This window comes from Schistocerca piceifrons, chromosome 3 (genome assembly GCF_021461385.2).
Source record: "Schistocerca piceifrons isolate TAMUIC-IGC-003096 chromosome 3, iqSchPice1.1, whole genome shotgun sequence".
In the NCBI taxonomy this organism is placed as follows: domain Eukaryota; kingdom Metazoa; phylum Arthropoda; class Insecta; order Orthoptera; family Acrididae; genus Schistocerca; species Schistocerca piceifrons.
Genome location: NC_060140.1, coordinates 427,872,818 through 427,894,850, shown reverse-complemented (window position 1 = coordinate 427,894,850; position 22,033 = coordinate 427,872,818).

Genomic DNA, 22,033 nt, shown 5'->3' with positions numbered 1-22,033 from the left:
AGCATTATATTACTCAACATGTAACAGTACCTGCTAAACTCCCACAATGAGACCTTTCTAAGAAATTGACGGTATTTAGGAAGTTCTCAGTGCGATATTGAGCTCAGAATTTTGGTCAATATTTTATCAGGTACGCAAATTATTTGTTTGATTTCATGTATAATTTTGTTGTAGTTCCAGTTATTTTATCTTACGTTTCAAACATTTCTCTGTGTATTGTAAATTAGTAAATGACTCTTTCCATTTCCATTTCATTTGATTCAGCAGCACGTTACAGTATGATCAGATACAGGCTGCTCCAGGAGGAATGGTCAGTATCCAGGGAAATAATAGGAACGGTCATTCAAAGCAAAAAGTCTAATAAACATGCGCTCCAAGATGGATACTTTAAGAAGTATGTCATTTCTTCATATTCGATTCTTTGAAACAAATCTCTTCTACTGATATCTCTTTCCTTTCGATTTTCGATATTTTCTGAGGAGGTGGTATCGACCAAAACAAGAAATAATTGTCTACTAAACATGGGCTCTAAAATGCTTACCTTATGATCTATGAGCACTTGTTCGGTAGAAGAGACATGTTTCATAAGAGATCATAGCTCTTAAACTATCCCGGCCGCAGTGGCTGAGCGGTTCTAGGCGCTTCAGTCCTGAACCGCGGGACTGCTACGGTCACAGGTTCGAATCCTGCCTCGAGCATGGATGTGTGCGATGTCCTTAGGTTAGTTAAGTTTACGTAGTTCTACGTTCTAGAGAACTGATTACCTCAGATGATAAGTCCCTTAGTGCTCAGAACCATTTGAACCAAATGTTAAAGTATGCATTTCAGAGTCCATGTTTGCTAGACATTTTTTTCTTGTTTTGGTCTATACTGCCAGCTCTCAAATTACATTTTCCGGCTATTTGGAAAAATCTAGGGGGCCATCTACTTTATGCTTGACTAACAATGTTGTGCACCGTGTGACCATTAGCATCATCTCATGGCTTATCGACTTCCAGAGCGTAAACATGAACTGAAAGGGTTCTGTCTCTTGAATTTTGGTACATCCTGTAGTGTTACAAGGAATTCGATGCTTAGGAGATTATAATGCGTCTGAACATCAGATGTTTTGTATCTAACTGTATGCTCAGGACGAACAATATGACTTCTATCACTAGTCAGCTGCAACCAAGAAAAACAATGTACATACATCTTACACAAATGAAGGGCATTAATACATGCATATTTAGCGGCAATACCTTTCGGAAAATGGGAGAAACAGGACCGCCACCTATTTAGGAAAAGACTAGTAGTGCTGCAGGGCACCCTCCACCATGCACCTTAATGCAGATTTCGGAGTACCGACGTAGATGTAGATGTAGGTGTAGCAGTGGGTCGTAGACATGTGACAGTATACCAATGTGTAAAAAACATCTGAAAGCTGTACCCACCATTCTTTCGTGCATATTGGAAAAATGAAAGTCCTGACAAAAGTTCCGAGCCTCTCTGTGGCTGAATAGCCCTACGATACCATGCCAGTTATCCTCCCAGATCTGGACAATGCTCTTCTCCTCACCAGCAACACTCCCCTGTTATTTGAGCTCCATGAGGTCACAGTGTAGAATTGTGTTACACATATTGACAGGATTCTCCGGGGCGTTAACTACTCGTAAGACGCCTTGGCAGGCATCGCAAAAAGTGGCAGGATCTCGGTAGCCCACATTCCAGTTATCGATACAAGTGAGATCCCGTCTCCAAAAGTACCAGCAATCACAGAGTAATCCTATGTAACTACGGGACTTACTTTGCGATCCATAACAGAGCAGGCAAGGATGCCACTGCTGCTAGACCAGAGTGACGTCGAAGTGGTATTCGAGGCTGTGTGGGTCCATGATGACGATGGCGAGTTGATCCGGTACGCTGCTGCATCGAGAAACGAGCTGGTGTCATCAGGCCAGGCCACACTGATGATCATTAAATACCCAGTAGCAGTGGTGTCTGTGGGCATGGTGAATACTCGTCAACGAACCAAGTGGGGTGATGAACATATCATAGGCGTGGCAGCGTGTCAGATGCAAGCCCACCTCTGCCTCCATATCACATTTATCATCTGCACAGACAGCAGGAGGAGAATTATGTAGTATCATGTATAATAAAAAAAATACATTGAGGCATCTGTAGCAATTTACTCATCTTCTAAATTAGACGCGTTATGACTTCTCCTGGAAAGTACTATAAAAATTAAACTAAACCTCTACCAAACGCGTAATTGTGAAGTGTAAAGGGACCACAAAACTATGCGCATTTCGGTCAATAAAAACCGCAGCTAATACGACAGAGAACTATAAAATATACAACTCGTCAACATGGTATTTTTTGTTATAAAAATGTTAATAAAATATGTATTTTACTATCAAAGAATAACTATACAGTGTAAAGACATTCTTTGTATCCATGGGCATGTTATCTCATTATGACACACTAATTATTTGATTTACGTATTTTCTTTTATAACATATAGTTAAAAGTGAATTTCTCCTGTTCATATTCAAAACCTCTCCCTCCCTATGGAAATATTTAAGCGAAAAATAATTATTTCATGTGAGTTGTGTAGGAGCCTGCCCACACACACGTGGCCATTACGTAATATTTAATTAAATATTAAGTATTGGGTTTCACCCTCAAGTTAACATTTAACAATTATTTGAATATTGATAATAATTTTCAATCATTAATATTCGCAGAATTCACTGTGTCAGAGTGTTTACAGAATTGCATGGATAGATTTAACTTCAGTAGGCAACAAGGCTTAGGTTTGCTTCATGATATCTTTTAATTTGAAATTAAATAGGTCTTTGTCAAGGAAATGCTTAACTTGAAATGAAGCCAGCTTGCTGTCAACGAAATTATTTGTCACGAGTGCAAATCCTTATGCTACATAATTAGTTATATCAAAAAAATGGTTCAAACGGCTCAGCACTATGGGACTTAACTTCTGAGGTCATCAGTCCCCTAGAACTTAGAACTACTTAAACCTAACTAACCTAAGGACATCACACACACCCATGCCCGAGGCAGGATTCGAACCTGCGACCGTAGCAGTCGTGCGGTTCCAGACTGTAGCGCGTAGAACCGCTCGGCCACTCCGGCCGGCTTAGTTATATCACCTCTCTGTTTGCGACAGTTAATTTAATGGGCACTAACAGTAATAGGTTCATTCTACTTATAATTATCTTTGAGCTAGCCCCGAGTTTAGAAATTTAATTAAGCGATTACAAACAAAACTGTACCCGTTGTTACTAATGTTTGTTCCTGCATAGCAACCTTGATTATCGTCGGTGTATATGTAAGCACTGTTTATGAGCGTGCAGAACATATGCAATGCCAGCAGTGTATTAAATATACTTCACCTTTTTCGCAACAATCCTGAGCACATCTTACATTTAAATCAAAACATTTTAATACCACAGAAGAGAGTAAGATGATATAGCACCCGAATAAGGCCACGAGCCCCTCTTCGTGTCGTCGTTTGCGGCAACGTCTGGTATATCATGTCCTGTTGATCCATTGCAATATTAGCGTTGAGTGCATCCAGAAACGAAGGGCCTGATGACTGCGATATGGTCCCAGCCATGGTTGCACTGGCCAGCGATCAGGGGCCATCAGGCCACAACATGGTGGGTTCTGTAGGCACAGTGAATACACGTTAGACGAACCAGGGTGGGATAACGAACACATCTTCATCTTGTCAGATTGTGGATTACATGCAGGTTCATCTTTGTGGATTCATAAATCCATTAAATCTAGAACAGAAGAAGAAGATGTAAGGTGTCAGACAAATAACACATCTTTCATTGAACTCCTGAAACAGCTCCAGTTAACTCAGACAAACGTCTAGAGAAACCCAACTCAAAACATTGATGACTCACTGTAGCCACCTGCATTAAAATACATATGAAAGAAAGAGCTATTTATCTCAGTATTACCGAGCAGAAGTTAAACTCTGCCGTACAAAAGAAACGATGCCTGCGATGGGCTACAAAAACTCTAGTGGGTGGAGTTATAACAAGCACGAATGCCCTGATTGGCCAGAAAGGAAACGCGTGGCCACCAGCATTGATATAGACAAATTGCGGACAGAGTAACGGGCTTCTTCTCTTGCAGAAAATCGTCGAGTGTTTGAGCAAGGTAACTCGCGCTGCACTGAGACGATTGCAAGACTCATTGTAGTGTTAGCAGTTAGCCAACACTACGAACACTACCTGAGTGAGGAAGCCGATATGCACGCGTTAACCCACGCAGGCTAGAGATAGGTCTGAAACAGGATACGTAATGAATGCCATAAAGAAAAGTACGTAGCGGTTGGAATACTTAACTTTAATCCATCATTGTTGTACATCGCTCTTGACGATACAAGTGAGACTCTGTAGATACATGCAATGTTACTAATGGCGCCTTGCTAGGTCGTAGCCATTGACTTAGCTGAAGGCTATTCTATCTACCTGCTCTGCAAATGAGCGAGGCTTCGTCAGTGTGCATCGCTAGCGAAGTCGTCCGTACAACTGGGGCGAGTGCTAGTAAGTCTCTCGAGACCTGCCGTGTGGTGGCGCTCGGTCTGCGATCACTGACAGTTGCGACACGCGGGTCCGACATGTACTAATGGACCGCGGCCGATTTAAAGCTACCACCTAGCAAGTGTGGTGTCTGGCGGTGACACCATATTCCTCCCCCGCAAATCGGCGAACGGTCGCGTTATAAGGCTTCCGCCCGCCGTGGGGAGGACCCCATGTTGACGTATGTGATGAGGTGGAAAGCCGAACAACAGGCGAGGCTGTACCACCCGCACCCTGCCATTCGGTCCGAGGGGAGCTAGGAAACGCCTGAAAACCTAGTCCAGGGTGCACGCCAACAGGCGGTGTATGCGCCCGTAGAGAGACAGGAGGGGCCGAAGGGTCGACCTCCATTACGTCGGGGTACCCGACGCGCGAAGACCCCATGTGGTCCGGAGCGGGCAAAAGTTCCATGGCGGAGGACATCTGGTCACGGGAAGCGATCGGCGGCGCGGCACCCAGGGAGGCGCGAGGCGGTTGCAGAGACGCGTCTACTGCGGGCGTCGCCGGCGGGAGAACAGGCGGCGGCGGCGGCGGCGGCGGCGCGTCGCCATGGGGCAAAATGGAAGGCAGCGTCGGTAACACCTGGGGATGAGGCGAGCCAGTAGATGGGTCCCCAGGGCGCTGACCGGACGGCACCGTCGCTGAAAGCAGACGGGGAGCGGCAGAATCCGTGCGACGACAGAGGCGCAGCTGATTGAGATGCCGACGCACCTCACCAGAAGCCCCCAAAACCAAATACATCGCGCGGCCGAGGCAGCGAAAAATGTGCCCTGCGAGGCAACGCCGTGAACCGCGATAGTTGCGATAGAATACAGCGTCACCTGGAGCAAAAGCAGGAGTCTGCCGCTGCACAGGAACCTGATGCGGCGGATGCAGCAAAGACATCAAGGTTCGATGAGGACGACTGTGGAGCAACTCAGCCGGCGAGCGACCATCTCGGACCAATCGTTCAGCAGCACCGTTTGACTAAGGCGAAAACGGCGCGGATGTCAAATGTTGAATATCATTGGCCTTGCAGAATGACTGAAATTCTGCGGACATGAATTGTGGACCATTTCGGAAACAATAGTCTGTGGAAGACTTTCAATGCAAAAGATAAAAGATAACGCTTGGATGGTGGCAGATGACGTCGTGGAAGACATCCGGACAACAAAAGGAAAATTACTGAAAGAATCGACCACAACCAACCATCGAGCATTCCAGAATGGACCAGCAAAATCGATGTGCAAGCGTTGCCAAGTGGAAGTGGCTTGCGGCCATGCAAAGAATTTCCGCGGTGGTGCGGATTGTTGTTCGGCACACGCCATGCAAGAAGAGCACATATTCGTAATCGCAGCATCGATTCCGAACCAAGTACAGTGCTGACGAGCAAGTTGTTTCGTGCGGTCGATACCCCAATGTCCTTGGTGGAGAAGCCGTAAGACAGAGGACGGTAACGAACGTGGGACCACGACTCGGGACTGAACATTATCAGAACGCAACAGCAAAACACCACGTCGAACAAAAAGTCTCTCCTTGTGAGCAAAAAATCGGCGAACCAACGGATACTCGATCCGTGACTTTGACACGGGCCGTTGCGTAACAACAAAACGCAAAACGGTAGCAAGGACAGGGTTAGCAGCTGTGGCTGTAGCTACACGACGAAAATCAATCGGAAACGATTCGACCACGTCATCGGTTTCCGAATCAATGAACATGCAAGCAAGTTCGGAAGAATCGAATGCTCTATCCTCAGCAACAGACAATTTTGACGCAAAGGCAATAGGGCGATCATGCGATCCATCTTTTTCGCATCCGCTAGGTCCAATTTCGAAAAGTATTTACCCGGGCACAGTTTATCAAAAAGATCTTCCGGGCGGGGTAAAGGAAAAGTTGCAATCACTAATTGTGGATTCACTGTTGCCTAGAAGTCCACACAAAGTCTCAGTTTTCCGGAAGGTTTTGGCAAAATTACTAAGGCTGAGGCCCAGAGAGAAGCCTGCACACGTTCAATTACACCTTGTGATTCGAAATCGTGTAATGTTCTTGCGACCTCATCACGCAATGCGTGGGGAACATTGCGCGCTCTGAAAAATTTCGGTTGCGCGTTTACTTTCAGTTCCAAATGTGCTTCATAGTTCTTAGCGCAACCAAGGCCCGGTGCAAAAATGTCTGCAAATTCTTCACATAGACGAGAAACACTGGCGGAAGGCACAGTCTGATTCACTGATAGGACCTGATTGACTATAGACAAGTTAAATAACTGAAATAAATCTAAACCAAACAAGTTCACTGCAGTAGAAGAACTAAGAACGTAAAATGACACAAGTTTCGTTTGTCCCTTGTATGTTACAAGAAGGCTGCACTGTCCTAACACAGGGATATGCTGTCCTGAATAACTAGTGAGCTGAACATTTGCGGCACGCAACGGAGGTTTGCCCACTTGTTTGTACGTGTCGTGATTGATCAATTAAACTGCAGCTCCGGTATCGAGCTGGAATGGTATCACTTTGCCTTCAAAGTCTAAGTCTACAAAAAGTTTATTGTCCTGCTGACGACAAGAGCGACTTTCTCGTGCAGTTTGAACTGATACAGGTACAGAAGCACTTGCGACCGGACGAGATTACCGTCGACGTCGACGCACACTATTTGTGGGACGAACACAGTCACTGTTAGAGAAATTGGCACTGGGCGGAGTGAAATTAACTACATGAACGTCCATGGGCGAAGGTTCACGAGCCTGAGTATTCTTGGTTCGATTCCGGCGCGAAGCAAAAGGCCTGGAATGGTAGTGAGTGTCTGATCTGAGCTTTTTCTGGCAAACACTTTGAATGGCTGGTTCAAATGGCTCTGAGCACTATGGGACTTAACATCTGTGGTCATCAGTCCCCTAGAACTTAGAACTACTTAAACCTAACTAACCTAAGGACATCACACACATCCATGCCCGAGGCAGGATTCGAACCTGCGACCGTAGCAGTCCCGCGGTTTCGGACTGAGCGCCTAGAACCACGAGACCACCGCGGCCGGCAACACTTTGAACATGTCCTTTCTGATTACAGTAAAAGCAAATAGCTTGGCGTGACGGGCAATTTTCAGGCGAATGTCTAGTTGCACACCGCAGGCATGATTTCACTGCCGTTGCTCGCTTACGCAGCACACGTGGAGAGAGAGGCGGCAGCTGCGCGAACGAGCGCGAGGGCTGTTTATCGTTCCGTGCAGCGCGCCCGGCGGGCCGGTTAATGTGACACACGGCTGGTGAAGTTTCAAATGAGTCCTGAGCAAAGTCAAGTGTGTCTTGCCTATCCAATATGTCTATCACCTGTTGAAGGGAGGGATTGACTAGTTTCAAAATCTGTTCCCGTATACGAACATCAGAAACGTTCTGTGCAATTGCATCATGTACCATTGTATCTGAATAAGGGAGTCCACATTCACACTCAAAAGCACAATCCCTAGTAAGGCCTTGCAATGTTGCAACCCACTCCCTATTAGTCTGACCGGCCGTACGTTTTGTACAAAAGAACGTATACCTTTTTGCAACGACATTGACTGTTTCTTTGAAATATGCATCTAACGCCGACAAAATTTCTTCATAGGACAGAGTTGCTACGTCGCGTCGGGGAAACAATTTCACTATCACACGGTAGGTGGACACACCTACACAGGCCAATAAAAATGGCTGCTGCTCGTTATCTTGAATTCTGTAGGGGGCGAGATGGAATCCAAATTGGCGTGACCACTCCGTCCAGCTTTCCATAGCCGGGTCAAATGGCCAGAACGGGGGTGCAACAGCATGTTGTGGCTGCGGTAGCGGTGGAGCGGCGGCTGCCGCATCGTTTTGCATTGCACGTTGACCCTGAACGAGCTGTCCAAAGGCATCCAATAACGCCTGCGTCTGCTGATTCTGCAAACGATAAAATTCGAACAGTACAACTGGAGATTGTGGCGAAGCCATGACAAGTAAATTAGTGCAATACGAAAGCGAAATCCTCTTTTAAGCCTCGTCACCAATATATGTAGTGTTAGCAGTTAGCCAACACTACGAACACTACCTGAGTGAGGAAGCCGATATGCACGCGTTAACCCACGCAGGCTAGAGATAGGTCTGAAACAGGATACGTAATGAATGCCATAAAGAAAAGTACGTAGCTGCTGGAATACTTAACTTTAATCCATCATTGTTGTACATCGCTCTTGACGATACAAGTGAGACTCTGTAGATACATGCAATGTTACTAATGGCGCCTTGCTAGGTCGTAGCCATTGACTTAGCTGAAGGCTATTATATCTATCTGCTCTGCAAATGAGCGAGGCTTCGTCAGTGTGCATCGCTAGCGAAGTCGTCCGTACAACTGGGGCGAGTGCTAGTAAGTCTCTCGAGACCTGCCGTGTGGTGGCGCTCGGTCTGCGATCACTGACAGTGGCGACACGCGGGTCCGACGTGTACTAATGGACCGCGGCCACCTAGCACCTACCACCTAGCAAGTGTGGTGTCTGGCGGTGACACCACACTCATTATGTGAACACTTGTTTACAGGCTCGTCTTAACTCGTAAGGAGTTTAACTGCAAAGTTTCCTAATATGGAGAATCGTACTGAACACTGACAGTTAACACTTGCGAGTGATTTGAGGCCAACGACGTACGTGCTGTACCAGCCAAATAGCGTGTACCATGCCAATTAACTTAGCTAGGGAATAAATAGGAGCCTCGGCTTCGCCAGAGATGTATGAAAGGTATCCGACTGGTGTTTAACAGTTGAGAGAGATTTAGAACAGTTTCTCAGATTCAGAACTCGCGCCGACAGCCGCCACTGCTGCAGCCGATGCATGGTAAACACACGTGCCTGCGCCACGCCAGCAAGTGATATTCAAATGACACTCAGAACTGTGGTCGTCTCGGTCTCTCCCAATTTTTGTACATTCAGCCATGACTTGTAGTTATATTCACGATTGTCGGCCGTAATTGAATCAGAAACGCGAGATGTCCGATCTAACGAAAAGGGTTGATCAGCCACTTCTTCTTTCTTTCACTGGTGCCATTACCCACCGGGAAGGAATTAGTGTACCCCAACTGTCTGCGACTAGTGTAGTCCATGGAAAAGTGCGAAAGTGTTCAGATATCTGCGAGCCGTGGAACTGAGGCGGGACGTGGGGACCAGCCCGGTATTCACCTTTGGGATGTGAAAAACCGCCTAAAAAACACATCCAGGCTGGCCGGCACACCGGCCCTCGTCGTTAATCCGCTGGGCGGATTCAATCGGGAGCCGGCGCTCCTACCCGAGTCCAGGAAGCAGCGCGTTAACGCGCTCGGCTAACCTGGCTGGTGATTGATCAGCCACTGTAGAGTTATGAATTGTTTTAATTGTGTACTCCTTTTTAATTGCTCTTTACCGCCCCAATTCAGTTTTGAGTATTTTACTATCCATTTTAGCATAATTAATATCTCTGACCCCAAATGTATTCAATTTGTTTGTATTTTTATCGACCCCCAGACATGGTCATCAATTATCTTACCATTAACGCACCTCACCATAGTTAGGAATTTCACTTCACTATTGTGAACACCCAGTATCAATATTTTACCATCCTGTACGGAATTTTGCTAACATTGCTATGTCATGAAGTGATACTTAGAATAAAAATAAAACTTAATACCGAAAATCTAAGATATTCATTTTTTGCTAACATATAGTTAGACCTGAACCCATATACTAATTACTGTTAGCGGTAACATTTCCTTTACAGGGAGTATAGTGGAACCGACATTGAGGTCATTGTCCGATTACGTCAGTGCCTGTACTGCTGCACTCTTCTGGCCTCTATGTGTGAGATGATATCTTCCTACCTTGCAGGCCAAATTCCTAAAACCCTCACAGAGTGTCCTTGCGCAAGTGTGGTAGGAAGATAGATCAGAACCAGTCTCACACGTGTTAGAAAGATAATAATTATGATAACGCTGCAAAGCACAAAATAATCGACACACCTGCAGGATCACTGGAGTCAAATCAGGGTCACCTACCAGCCCCTGATGAGCCAGGGTTTCCATTGCAGCATTTCATCTCTGCTGATCCCATTACTGCTATTGATATTGCTGCTAGCAAGCGCCAGACTCGAATGACTTCACACATCGAATTATTATTATTTGCCGTCGAAAACCACATTATTTTGCTTATTTCAGTCAATGAGAACTGTGTAGCTATATCTGTAGTGAAGTGGTTCTAGACATAATGGAGCTTGCTTACGGCTATACATAGGCACTGATATCACACAGCACTTCTGAAGGTGTTTTAAGTATCAGATCACATTTCACTGCATGTGCACGCACCGGTCCATCAAGTGGCTTCCGTTTCCACAGTGAAAGCTACACACTACACGCTGTTTAAGCAGTAATATTATTCAAAACATTCAGTGCCTCTGAGCAGTCACTATGGTCTGCGAACCTGCTGCTGTAATAGATAGGCAAAGGAACGAGGCTCCATCGAAACATACCAGCCTCTGATGCGTCCCGCACTCTACGAAGTGCATTGCTACAAACGCGAATTTACCTGATTGATTTCCCCGTTAAATAATTAAAATTGTAGACTGATAGATAATATACTGCATTAGCCCCCCCCCCCCCAGGTCAAATGCAGTTTAGTCGATGATTTGTATAAAACATCCTGGTAAAGGCTCAAAATCGTAGTATTTTGAGCTATACCCTCTTAGTGAGGATGTAATTACACTATTTTATTTGTATGCTGCGATGTCAAAAACCCTGAGGGCGTGAGGCACGTTGGATGTGATATTCTTCTATATCCATAAAGTTACCCAAAACGTCTAGTAATGGAAGAAACCACTTTAAGAAAACACAGGCCACTTTATAGTAAGAGAGTAATTGTTTATTTAATTAACAATGTATGATGGTAAAGTGTTACTAGGAGGCCGGAGACAAGAGGACGTAGCATGACAGATAGAACTATCAGGGGACAGGGCAATTCACCTCAGACCTACCCACAGCAACGAACAAGTGATGAGATGCGAAGCAGTATCTGCGCTGACGACGTCTTAGACTTCTCATCGCTAAGGTGTACTCACTCTCCTCCAAAACGGTCAATATTATATGTGTAGAAAGTAGTAAATTTCCCCATCTCATACTGCTGAATAATCGAAAAAAAAGATAAACATACGTTAAATGTGTTTAAAACCTAGACAGACCCCAAGAAATAGTGTTAGGAGCTAATCTAAGTTATGTAGACAAAAATTATGCTACCCAAGCTGTTCACAGGACGTCTGTTTTATCCGCTATCAGCAAACTTCTCATGATTTCTTCTACACTAACGTCAATATCCAGTCAATAAGTTTTGCTTCTTTCGGTTTTGAAATCGTACCGCTCGAACCTCCATCAAAAAATTTCTTTTTACAACTCCAAATACAAGTGACTTGCATCTAGCATGTATTGGCTGCAGAATGCCACAGCAATCCGAATAAAATAACATTACCCTTCCTCACACTCACAGAACTAGTGGGAGTATGACGATTTCGTCTTGTCTCGCTAGAATGCACCCTCATTTGACTATTAAAGCGTATATGGTGTTACTCCCCCATTTTATATCTACTCATCTCTTACCGACCGATTACTCTTACTGTATAACGATTTTGTTTTTCCTAAGTATAGCTGTGATTCCATAATTATCCACTCCTCTGTACGAATAGCAATATCCATACATTTCTTTTCAAGGGGTCTACGAGGAGCTCTCTCCATCAGACTTTAGCACAGATCTCCAACAATTTAAAGGCGGATGGCGCTGTCATTCATCCTTGTAGCTTTCTGGGAAAGTATCCGAGAGATCTCTCCAGACATGTTACTTATGTCACATTTAGGCTACACTCTAGGAATAAATCCAGGTATTGTCTACGATCATATCGTATCAGTTTTTACCGAATTGTTGATGTTTTCCATATTTTCGATATTAATCCATTTCTTACATATTCCGTATGTAAATATGCAAGTGCGTATTCTGTTATAGCTTAAATAACAAGGTGTAGCGTACTATTTGTGCATGACATCCAACCACACAGTACCATCATGCATACAGAAAAAAATCATATCCACCCTACCCCTTAGCCTTATGGTATTTAAATCACAGCACCTAACAGCACTCATATACTGTAATTACATCCACACACAAAGAGGATAAAAACGATAGTGCTACCATTTTAAGCCTTCAGTCGGATGTTTAATGCGAATCATCGGCTAAACTAACGAAATGAAATGAAATGAGCGTTGAGAGGCACCCACATGCCTTGCTCATACTGTGGCATCAAGCAGTCAGGCCTGCAAGATGAGTGGTCTGCCAAGCGAGTGGATTCATTCTTATTTATCGAGCAACATGAACTCTCGTACTCACAACTAAGTTACAAATTATCCTCCTATATGAATAATACGCAACGGAAACGCACATCTGACTACCAGTAATTTACAGAACTCTGACTGTTCACTACGCACTTGCAATACCACATTTTCTTTTTTTTTTATTTAACGGCTTTTATCAACACGTGGCCATCGCACTGAATATGATTGGCGCACACATTATAAATTCTGGATATCATGACAACATACAATTCGAAGGAAAAGGCCACCAATCTTTTTCTTTTCACTATCTTATTTATTCCGATAAATTCTATAACCTAAACACACAAATTCTGTAACCTACAACAATAACACATGAGAAATTCCGCCCTGTGGGCATGGCTTTACATTTGTGATTCTCTACCTTATGGTCTCGTAATTATTTAACGCTACAGTGCACTTTCTGGATAGGATGGTGGATCTTTTATTATACCTCACACTTCGACTCTCACTATCATCATCACGAAACTTTCCTCCAGACCGAGCGGTACCGAAGGAACAAGCATAACCCACTAATCTTTTGAAACTACCTTGCTACTCTCCCACGCAAACCACACATACCCAAATTACATGACATACACCACACTACGACATGGAATACAATACAATGAATAGTCACAACACTATCACTTTCAGCTTTCTCACCTCAATTAGTATTTATCCCAGTTTCACACGACACTGCCCCACTTTGTAATTCTACTTTCCTACTATGAACTCTGGAGATATATGCACGTCTTCCTGTGCAATGCAAGCCAAGTGGCGTTGCTGGATAGACGGCCGACTCACCTTGCTTCTCTCTCAGAGTTTGAATCTGGCATCACACGGAATCATATCACGCAAGGTAATATTAAGGACGTATTCTTCACACACGCGAGTCCTCAACTGATATCATGGACGAGTACTTCTCTTTATCTTTTGTCTCATACACAGTTTGAGACTCACACAGTACTCACCACGTGGAAGTACTCGTCTCTAATTTCAAATCCTGCACACGCCATTTCTTAAATATTTCAACTTATGGTACACACACTATTTCTTAAATATTTCAACTTATTGTACACACGCTAGTAATTCAGCTTAACTTAAGCACACGGAAGTATTTCAACTTATTGCTACACGTGGTTTCATTGTGACCGTTGGTCACTTCCGGAGATTACTACAATCCCATTAATATTACCTGCCTGACATTTAATTCTCCCCACAAAAGTTCCTGAAATAGAGAAATTATTATTTCAAACTACTCTTAAATATTCCACATGCATACCATGTCTCCACTCTTTTGTCTTTATGGAGCACAACTAAGACAGGTCTTAACAGCACAAGATCCAGCGGCAGAGTGCTGAAACATGGCCGTTCTTCAGGTCATCTCGCACCTCTGTTGAGGTGGGGGAAGACCATGCTACCGTATTGGTCAGCCACATTTCAGGCGCTCAAAGCTCCGGTAAATTTCATCTCTTTGGTTCCACCAAAGGTGGCCAAAGGATCGTCTCAAAGTTGATCATATATTCACATTCACTATCTGCAGTTAGCAGACGACCATACATTCATTCATTTCACAGATCTCACCAAACTGGATGTAGGGATTTATTTTGTGGGAGTGCACATGTGATCAATTAAATAAATAAATTGTCATTCTTTCCCACACTGGTATCTGGCTTTGCTGTATTAATTGAAATTGAGTTATTATTAGAAAAAAATGTGTTGTTCTGACAAAAATAATGAAGTATGTTGTACCTATTTTCAATGTCGGGCGGTACTGTACCCTTTCATCGTATGTCAATGTTGGTCGGGAGGCCCCATTCGGGGAGTATATTATCTTTCTTTCTTTCTTTCGCTACTGCCTTTGTCCCGCATTGAGCGCACGGGTGGCAGGTTTAAGTACGGATCTGGCATGGTAAATTTCAAGGGGCGGCCAGATGCCCTTTCTGCCGCCACCCTATACCCCCCGGGATGGAAGCAGTGTACCCCAGCTGTCTGTGTCTAGCGTAAATCGTGAAATAATGTAAACGTGTTACAAATGTCTGCAAGTCGTGTAATTGAGGCGGGACGTGGGGACCAGCCCAGTGTTCACCTAGCAGGATGTGGAAAACCGCCGAAAAACCACATCCAGGTTGGCCAGCACTCCAGTCGTCGTCGTTAACTTGCTGGGCGGATTCGAGCCGGGGCCAGCGCACCAAACCGAGTTCAAGAAGCAGAGCGTTAGCGCTCTCGGCTATCCTGGCGGGTTAATGTAGTATATTATCTGTCTGTCTATAATTTTAATCATTTAACGAGGAAATCGATTAAGTAAACTCGTGTTTACATCAATCCACTTCGTAGAGTGCTGACCGCATCAGAGGCTGGTTGTGTTTCGATAGAGCCTAGTTCCTCTACCTCCCTACAACGGCAGCAGGCTTGCAGACCATAGCGACTGCTCAAAGGTACTGTGTGTTGTGAAAGGCCTTCGCTGGCGGATTGAAAATTATTCTCGCTACTCTCCATTGTTGTTATAATATTACTGCTTAACGATGTGTAGCAGACTTACCAAAACCTGATGATTACAGACAACTTCTGTGCTAGCAGACATCTGCAAAAGGTAAAAAAATAAAAAAATAAAATAAAGAAATGTATGGTATTCTTTGACAGCAGCTTCTGATCTGTTGGTCAGTGAGGGTCGAGTTCAATCTGGCAGCCCTGCTGCTGAGTGAATTGTTATCTGTGTGTGCGTTGTTTTAAGTCATTTTCAACGTGTTGTGTACGTTAGCTGACTCTGGCGGCGACAATTTCGCCTGTTCGAGATACGAAACACTATTGATACGATACCACAGGAAAAGCCTTGTGCCTGGACTACCTCGGAGATGAACTGTACGGTATGATAAAAATAAAGCGGTCCCGTTGCTACAGCAACAGGTAGGCATACTTTTTCCGATCATGTGACTGGAATGTCACAATCTCAAGTCTTGTATGTTGCTTCAAAGCGCTGTAAAACACATTAAGTTTCTTTTTTAGAGCTCTAAGCTACTCAAGTGAAGTACACCATCTGTGAGAAAGTGGAAAGATTGGTTTTATTCCTGGCGTATAAGGACGTCAGTACAGTAACTAAGGTCACAACTTGAACTAACAACGCTGTAAACAACAAATGTGCATTCGAGGAGTCAGTTTGGAGCAGGCAATGTTAAGCAGTGGACATGTGGCCATAGTATGTCAGAGTTATTGCCTCACAAATCTCCTTGGAACAACGTCTAAATCAAGTGTTCCAGACAGTCTCCAGAATATTTTGAAGAAGAGAAAAGTGTGTGTAAAGTTCTTCCAGCATGCTTCGACTCACGAACAAAAACAACGCTACCTGGACACCTGTCGCGACGTGATAGAAATGGAAAATGCTGATAATACTTTTCTGTCCCGGAAGAACAGACTTGGGACTCAAAGCTTGTGTTTGTAACGTCTCTTAGCAAAAGACATATTATATGTGGTAAAAAAAGAAAAGGAGATAGGAATAATTGAACTGGATGATTGTAATTGCGTGGACAACGATTGTGTGAACTTTATGAGATAAACAGAAAGCATTATGTGTCATGTTTTGTTCGTGTCTCCGTCAGAGCATTCTGATCGCGTCTCGTGAGCTGGACGGTTCTTGTTGCGTTCCTGGCGTATTGCGGCTAATGCTGGATTCCAGGCCGCGCTTAGTTGATAGCCTTCGTCCCTGTTCACAAGATTCTCGTGGACCCGTATTTCTATTGATTCTTTAATGAGGCTATCCCAATAGCTCCCGGCTCGGCACAGCACCCTGGTGTTTTCGAAATCAAAGGTGTGGTTTTCTTTGATGCTATGTTCAGCTATAGCAGATTTCTCTATCTGTCCAAGTCGAACATGCCTGATGTGTTCCTCGCACCTTTTAGATATGCAGCGCTGCGTTTAACCAATGTACTGCACACCACATTCGCAGGCAATGCTGTATATACCAGGTGTGTTTAGTTTGAGTGGGTCTTTAGCTGAGCCCAGCAGCTCTTTCGTCTTCGGCGATGGTCGGAAGACGGTATTTATGTTTGATTTTCTTAATAGCCTCCCGATTTTGGCTGATAAGGGTCCCAAATATGGAAGAAAGGCGAGTCTCTTGTTAACTTCCTCTTCCTGAAATTTGTCAGCCTGTCTCCTCTTGAAGGCCCTGCCAATCTGTGTTTTACTGTACCCGTTTTTCCGAAATACCTCTCTTAGGTGGTGTAATTCGTCTGAGAGGCTTTCTTTGTCACAAATGACGTGCGCCCTGTGTACCAAGGTGGCAGTACTGACTGGCGTTGCGCCGGATGGTGGCAGCTGGTTGCATGGAGGTACAGGTCTATATACTGAATGGCCCAGCGTGCCATCCGCTTTCTTCCTGATCAGTATGTCCAGGAATGGAATACAGCCATTCTCTTCTACTTCCATCGTGAAGGTGATACTCTCATGTATGCCGTTTAGGTGGTCCATAAACTCCTCCAGTGCCTGCCTGCCATGCTGCCAAATCACGAAAGTGTCGTCCACATAGCGGAAGAAGTGCCTGGGTTTACGGTGAGCAGTTTGTAGTGCCACCTCCTCAAAGTGTTCCATAGAAAGATTCGCGATCCCTGGAGCAAGGGGAGATCCCATGGCCACTCCATCCACTTGTTCATAATGCTCTCCATTGCACTTGAAGTAGGTGGTCGTAAGTGCATATTCAAAGAGCTTCACTGTTTCAGGCTCGAAGTGCTGTTTAAGGAGCGCCAAGGCGTCTTGTAGCGGTACTTTCGTGAACAAGGAGGTGACGTCGAAGCTCACGAGTAGGTCATCACTTTGTATTCGGATGTCCTTCAGTATTCTAGCGAAATCTGCGGAGTTTTTCACGTGATGACTACAGTGTCCCACCAGTGGTTTCAATAGTGTCGCCAGGTATTTCGCCAGTCCATAACTGTGCGAGTTGATAGTGTCCAGAATCGGCCGTAGAGGCACCCCATCTTTGTGAATCTTGGGCAATCCCTACAGGAGTGGTGTCGTTGGCGCTCTGGGATACAGCCGTTTCTGCACTGCCTCTGGTAAATCTGAGTCCTTCAGTAGCGCCACGGTTTTCCTGGTCATCGTCGATGTAGGGTCCTTGTTGAGTTTCCTGTAGGCTGGGTCTTGCTTTCGGAATTGCAGAGCAGTGCAGCAGATTTTATGATGTGTTTTACAGGTTGACGTGGGCTGCCGATGATATATTATTAACAGTGCAAAAAGATAATTTACCTTCATAACAAAAGAAATCATGCTGCGCTTAATTCTGTTTTCTATGGTAATAGTCTCATGTTCTTGTGTTAGTCGTGGTACTTATTGGTGTTTTACTGTTAACAAAAATCCACTGCAAAATTTTCGTGTTGAACAATCATTGCGTACTGTAATATCAGTATTGATAACGAAATAATTTTCATTAACCTTTCCAATAACTGTAAACTAAGGAAGGTGTGTTGAACTTTATGGCGAGTTACAGTAACGAAAAATGTTCCTTTAATAGAAAGCCAGATCCAGAATTATAAGAACATATTATATTTTGTTTTGTTGAAAATTAATGATTCAAAGAATGTCACAGCACAGCATCACTAAAAGGTATTTCGGGGCTCTTTTCGTAGCAACATATTTTATCTCATATATTAGTTGTTACGAGAGCAATAATAAAACAAAGCAAAGAGAGCCAACGAAACTGTCATCCAAAAGCGTGGGGCACGATTTGCAGTGGCCACGAAAGTAACAAATGTTTTATGTGTTTTCTTTTATTGCCTATTGTTATGTATATACAGGGTGTTACAAAAAGGTACGGCCAAGCTTTCAGGAAACATTCCTCACACACGAAGGAAGAAAATATGTTATGTGGACATGTGTCCAGAAACGTTTATTTTCCGTGTTAGAGCTCATTTTATTATTTCCCTTCAAATCACATAATCATGGAATGGAAACACACAGCAACAGAACGTACCAGCGTGACTTCAAACACTTTGCTACAGGAAATATTCAAAATGTCCTCCGTTAGCGAGGATACGTGCATCCACCCTCCGTCGCATGGAATCCCTGATGCGCTGATGCAGCCCTGGAGAATGTCGTATTGTATCACAGCAGTCCACAATACGTATACGAAGAGTCTCTACATTTGGTACCGGGGTTGCGTAGACAAGAGCTTTCAAATGTCCCCATAAATGAAAGTCAAGAGGGGTGAGGTCAGGAGAGCGTGGAGGCATGATATTGGTCCACCTCTACCAATCCGTCTGTCACTGAATCTGTTGTTGAGAAGCGTACGAACACTTCGACTGAAATGTGCAGGAGCTCCATCGTGCATGAACCACATGTTGTGTCGTACTTGTAAAGGCACATGTTCTAGCAGCACAGGTAGAGTATCCTGTATGAAATCATGATAACGTGTTCCATTGCGCGTAGGTGAAAGAACACGGGGCCCAATCAAGACAACACCAACAATGCCTGCCCAAACGTTCACAGAAAATCTGTGTTGAAGGCGTGATTGCACAATTGCGTGCGAATTCTCGTCAGCCAACACATGTTGACAGTGAAAATGTACAATTTGATCACGATGGAATACAGCCTCATCCGTAAAAAGAACATTAGCACTGAAATGAGGATTGACACATTGTTGGATGAACCATTCGCAGAAGTGTACCCGTGGAGGCCAATCAGCTGCTGATAGTGCCTGCACACGCTGTACATGCTACGGAAACAACTGGTTCTCCCGTAGCACTCTCCATACATTGACGTGATCAACGTTACCGTGTACAGGAGCAACTTCTCTGACGCTGACTTTTGGGTTATCGTGAACTGCACGAAGAATTGCCTCGTCCATTGCAGGTGTCCTCGTCGTTCTAGGTCTTCCCCAGTCGCGAGTCATAGGCTGGAATGTTCCGTGCTCCCTAAGAGGCCGATCAATTGCTTCGAACGTCTTCCTGGCGGGACACCTTCGTTCTGCAAATCTGTCTCGAGACAAACGTACCGCGCCACGGTTATTTCCCCGTGCTAATCCATACAGCAAATGGGCATCTGCCAACTCCGAATTTGTAAACATTGCACTGACTGCAAAACCACGTTCGTGATGAACACTAACCTGTTGAAGCTACGTACTGATGTGCTTGATGCTAGTACTGTAGAGCAATGAGTCGCATGTCAACACAAGCCCGGAAGTCAATATTACCTTATAAAATAAATAAATATAATATAATATTGGTTATTGTATATGTATGATAGTGATTGGTTGTAATTAATATTTGCTTATCTGGAACGTGGACGTTTAATTATTTGGTATCAGACGCTTGACAATGGCTTTTTCGTAAATGCAATGTTATTCGTAGTTGACCGTGAAATAAGACTCAAATAATCGGACTTCGTATTTAAATCGTTTCCAAAGACTGCTGCGGTAGGTGCGGACTCAAAATCTCAATATTAGAATAATTTGCCAGCCATGTCAATATGTTGTACGGAGGTGACTGTCTACTAAACATACAAAAGTTTACACAGTTAGTTAAATCAGATATATTCAACGAATAAGCCTGCAGTTAAATAATGCAACTTACTTTCATAAATATAGAATCTTTACAGAGTCGAGTACCTAGTGAGATTGCAACTCGCAGTGTTCTTATATAACATCAAATATGACGGTGTGCCAGTTCATAAAATATACGTGCTTCCCGCACCAGTTATTGTACATGACCTACTTCTTCTTAATGAAACATAAGAGTGTTATAATTGTATTTTGTTTTATCAGCGGCATAGCGCTGCAGTTCTGTGCCATAGGCTTTATTTATTTGTTAGAGATTAATTATTTAATTAAGATTTCGCGTTTCCGAGGAAACTCACGCACGGTATGCAAATGTGCCTTTATATTTCCCCTTGAATTGCGAGGCGAAAGGACACACCTGCAGGCGAGCGATTCACCTAAAGGCACAACAAATTCTAAGTTATCTACAACTATTTACATGACATACATTTACAGTATATTATATACAAAATTTAAATGACGCGCGTGCGCCGTAAAAGTTCTTATGTTGGCAAAATACAGTGCGCGCAGAAGCTTCTATGTGACTCCGGCACTGCCGTTATATCGTAAATTTAGATCACGCTGCACAGTATTACAGTTCATATTGTTCGTGTGCGCGCACGTTTCTTAGTCGTTGCACAAAGAAAATATTCCACCAAGATTACATATGAAGAGTACATTCTATGACAGGTAATTTAATTTTAAAATTACGATATTTGTTATAATCAATACAGCTTTAGATTGTTGAATATTCTTAGTTACATAGTTTTGCATTGAAATGCTTCAAAGAAAAATGTATTTTTGTTTCGGGTGCGTTGACCTATACACATCGTGTCGTTATTACAGTTTATATTCATCTGCTGCACAGTAATGTTTCACAGGTTAGTGTCGTCGTGGTAAAGTTGTTTGATCACAGTAACATCGCTGTGTAACAACGTAATTGATACGTAAGCACGTCCATTTCCTATTTCCATTATAGTCGTTGTGATGCAGTTCGTTGTGACAACAAGCATTGTTTATTATAGATCGGACGTGACCCGTCGAGTAATTGGTCCATATGCAGTTCGTTTTCAATATTCCGTGGAAGCTTGGTTGCAGAACCTCGGACGGCACATAGCTGGCGTCGATCCTTGGATAGTCCAGGTAAGTGTGTCCGTCACATTTCGAGAACATTCCATTCCCTGAAGTTCCAACCAAAATTCTTCCACTCGTCGTGTTGTTTTCTGGACAAGCACGTTGTGACCATTTAATCCAGTTAACACCTTGAAGTTAGATACTGTAATAATGTCAGTACACGATGCACCAATTATGCACTTCACGTTTTCAGTTTTTTGCTAAATATAGCTCACCTAAATGTTCGTAGTTACTTATCAAAGAAATCGTTCATCGCGTTTACAAAGGTACGATGCATGATGAATATCATCAACAGTTTCTATCAGATAGGTTTCTGCGTAGTTGCAGACTTAATTATGTACGTTAATATCCGTGAACAGTGGTTCACTATGCTATTTTTTTAAAGTTTTTCACATTGTGGCACTAGTTATCGTTCAAATTTTCACATAGTAACAG